This window comes from Heterodontus francisci, chromosome 14, assembly GCF_036365525.1.
Source record: "Heterodontus francisci isolate sHetFra1 chromosome 14, sHetFra1.hap1, whole genome shotgun sequence".
In the NCBI taxonomy this organism is placed as follows: domain Eukaryota; kingdom Metazoa; phylum Chordata; class Chondrichthyes; order Heterodontiformes; family Heterodontidae; genus Heterodontus; species Heterodontus francisci.
Genome location: NC_090384.1, coordinates 77,733,845 through 77,738,197, shown reverse-complemented (window position 1 = coordinate 77,738,197; position 4,353 = coordinate 77,733,845).

Sequence of the window (4,353 nt, the reverse complement as noted above, 5' to 3'; positions counted from 1 at the left end):
TCACTGGGATTCTTTCAGCTCTGAAATACAAACTAAACAAAACAAAATAAGTGACAGCCATTTGCTGGTTCATTCTTCAGGGCAATGCCTTGACCAATCAGAGTCAAGCTGCCTGGTTTAAATTTCAAACGAAGCTCAACAGTTAACTGTCAGTCACCATAAACTGGTGCATTCTCCATGGCAATAACACTACCAATCAGAGTTCACTTGCCAACCAATCAGCACTCTCTTCTCATATAGTAAAGTTCTTGTTTTCCCTTACATTGGTATTCTTGTGTACTGTCCTGATGAGTGTAAAATGAAAACCTTCAAAAACATGTCTCTATTTTCAGCAATACTTAAGTTTTGTACTACCAAATGACTATTCATATTATATCTGTTGTTTTAGATGGTAAGACTATTAGCGATCTGATTTGTTAATTATGCTTTGTCTTGTACTAAGTTAAACTCCAATTATCACAACCATTTTGGTAAGTCTCCTCCTGAATGTCTTATAAATTCATTCATTAGATTTACTAAAAGTAAAAGGTCAAAGGAGCAGAAAGTCAAAACAGCAAACAAAAAGCATGAAAGTAATAAATACATGTCTCAAACTCCTAATTACATTGACGCTGAACCAGGGTTTTTACCTGATACACGAACCCTAATCTTTACCAATAAAAGTTTCAGATGTACACCTGTTACCAATTTTAGTACAGTTTTAGATATTCTCTCAAATTAGTATTATCTGTGCCTCTCAAAACCATGCCCATCTGTTCTGCGATTCAATGTTTGAATCCCTCCAATTCTAATTCCACCCTGTCACAGAACTGTAACAGCTCTTACCAAAGTTACAAATGGCATCCTATATGACTGTGGCAAAAGTAACAAAAGTAAACTATCCTTTCTCATCTGTCTCAACCTTTCCAAAGCCTTTCACATGATTGACCACACCGTCCTCCTTCAACGCCTCTTCGCTGTCATCCAGCTGGTTGGGACTGCACTCACCCGGTTCCATTCTTATCTATTTAATCATAGCCATAAAACCATCTGTAGTGGCTTCTCTTCCCATTGCCACACTAGTACTTCTGGTGTCTTCAAAGGATCTACGCTTGGCCCCCTTATATTTCTCTTCTACATGTCATCCCTGGCAATATCATCTGAAAACACCACATCAGTTTCCAGGTACACGCCGATGATGCCCAGCTCTACCTCACCACCATTTTTCTCGAGCCCTCTACCATCTCTAAATTCTCAGACTGCTTGTCCGACGTGGCCTATAGACAAAAACAAGCAATGTACCCACACCTTTTTTATTCCGAACTTCTAGCCAATTAGATTCTGTCCTCGGCCCCTCTGGGACATCCTTTTTCTCCAGCACTGCAATGCTCTCCTTAATCAATACCGCCCCCCTTTTTTCCTTTTTCTACCATTCCTGAACACCTTGTATCCAGGAATAGTTAACACCCAGTCCTGCCCTTCTTTGAGCCAGGTCTCTGTTATAGCCATCATATTTCCACATGTCAATCTGTGCCTGGAACTCACCAATCTTATTAACAACACTCCTTGCATTCACATACATGCATATTAACCCTGATTTAGACTTCATTATTTTCTCCCTTATTCTGACCCCACCTAACCACTGACTTGGAACTATATCATCGTTCCTTCACTGTCGATGGGTCAAAATCCTGGAACTCCCTTCCTATCAGCACTGTGGGTGTGCCTACACCCCAAGGACAGCAGCAGTTTAAGAAGGCAGCTCACCACCATCCTCTCAAGGGCAATTAGGGATGGGCAATAATTACTGGCCCAGCCAGCGATGCTAACATCCCACAGACGAATAAAACAAATCGATCACTTCCCCCAGTATTCAGAATTGAATACTGGTTGACAAGAGAGACGATTTCAGGGGTCTCCTGCACTACCTGTCTGTTTATTCTTGACTGTCTGGCGGTCACCCATTCCCTCTCTCTCTGCATGCTCTTAAGCTTTGAGGTGACTACATCTATAAAAGTGCTATCCATGAAGCTCTCAACCTCACGGATGCACCACAGTGATGCCAGCTGCTGCTCAAGTTCCGAAACCCAGAGCTCAAGCTGCTACAACTGATGACACTTCCTGCACATATGGTTATCCAGGATATGAGAAGCATCCTGGAGATGCCACATTGGACTGGATGTGCACACTAGAGGTTGCAGCAACCCTGACAATCCTTTGTCTGTTACATAATAACTTTGCTACTGCGAATAAAACTTTGCCAATACTATTAAGCCTTACTAATGTTAATAAACCTTATTAATACTGATATACCCTATGAATACTCAATATACCTTATTAGTAGTAATAAGCCTTACCTTAAAAAAAGAATAAACACTCAGTTTATTTCCTAGTTTAGATAACTAGGAAATACTCACCATCCTATCACCTATCTGCTTCCCTGTGATGTCACACCTCGATTTTTCTTTCCAAGTGCCAGCTTTGAACCTCCAGATTGGCAATGGTTAACCCTGTTCCACTCTCGATGTTTCCCACTCTCAGTGAAGTCTCGCGTTCTCTCTCCTGGGCTCTTTATGCCCTGCTCCGCTCTCATTGTTTCCCGCTGTCTCAGTGAACTCTTGCTCTCTCCCTCTCCTGGGCTCTTACTGCCCTGCTTTACCCTCGCTGTTTCCTGCTCTCTCGGTGAACTCTCATATGAACATATCAATTAGGAGCATGATTAGGCCACTCAACCCATCGAGGTTGCTCCACCATTTAATAAGATCATGGCTGATCTGATTGTAACCTCAACTCCACATTCCTGCCTACCCTGAATAACCTTTCATCCACTTGCTTGCCAAGAATCTATTGAACTCTGCCTTAAAATTATTCAAAGACTCTGCTTCCACCACCTTTTGTGGAAGAGAGTTCCAAAGACTCAAAACCCTCTGAGAGAAAAAAAAATTCTCCTCACCTTTGTCTTAAATGGACGACTTGAGTGGCTAGTGAATTACTAATGATACATCTTATAACTGAAATTGCAATAGTGTGATTTTATAATTGTATTTTTAATTTTATAACTTAAATTGTGTTTAGAGTATGTGGTTCCACTGAACTGCTTTTACTTAGATGGAAGCACAATGAATATTCAGAAAGGACTGTTCTGCATCTATTATTTCTCTAGGAGCAGCTATGTATAGTTCTTCCAATAATGCACTGTGAATTTGTTTGTACTAGGGCTTCCATCTGCTTAGATTATCAGTTTTATGATGAATTAATGCATGTGAGGTGCTATAGCATCCCTAACACAATTGCACTAGTGGCCATGTTAAACGCATAAATTAATTAGAACTTGGAATGAAGAAGCTCAAGGTGGATCAAGCTGACCTTGAAGCTCTTGGCAATCTCTTAATCAGATTGGTTAAGGTAAATCATCCAAAGAATTGGAGACAACATCACAATGAAGCAAGCAATGAGTAACTGCTGGGGTTAAAATAATGGATTCATAGTAAGACAATTCCTTTAAATCTGTCATGAAACAAGAAGGGGCAAATTAGGTATTTGAACTGCATTCGTACTTAATACTATACACATAAGGAATAAAAATGTCCCCCAGAAAAGAAAACAAATCCTACTGAATGGTGCATTGATCTTTGATTGCAGCCGTTTTGTATATATGACGTTTCATGTGATTGGACTATGTCCACTAAGTGCAATGGGGACAAAATTCCAGCCTGGGCCTGGCACATTTCTGATGTAAGTGCTGGAGGGCAGGCAGAAAATCGGGTAGGATTTCTCCCTCATTCATTTGTGGCAAGGAAATTACAGGGTGGAGCTGTAGGTGGATTTTTGTCCATCTGCTACAAAAAGGGAATGACTGTGGGGGAAAGGGTTTGTGGTGGTCCCTGTCCTTCCAATGGAATTTCATCCAGTCTGCCTCCAGAAAGTAGGCATAGATTATGTCAGATCCAGTCGGAGCCAGAGAATCACTTGCAATGGTTTCTCTTCCTGCTCCCGTTCATTACCTCTGGTGACTGTTATGTTTACGCTGGGTTACTGGGTTTAGTTTGTAATATCTCATTTAACTCTGAGCAATGTAGATACCACACATTTGTTTCAATGTGAGAAGTATAACAGGTAAGGCAGATGAACTTAGAGCTTGGATTAGTACTTGGAACTATGATGTTGTTGCTATTGCAGAGACTTCGTTGAGGGAAGGACAGGATTGGCAGCTAAATGTTCCGGGATTTAGAAGCTTCAGGCGGGATAGAGGGGGATGTAAAAGGGGTGGGGGAGTTGCAATACTGGTTAAGGAGAATATCACAGCTGTACTGCGGGAGGACATCTCGGAGGGGTCATGCAACGAGGCAATATGGGTAGAGCTCAGGAATAGGA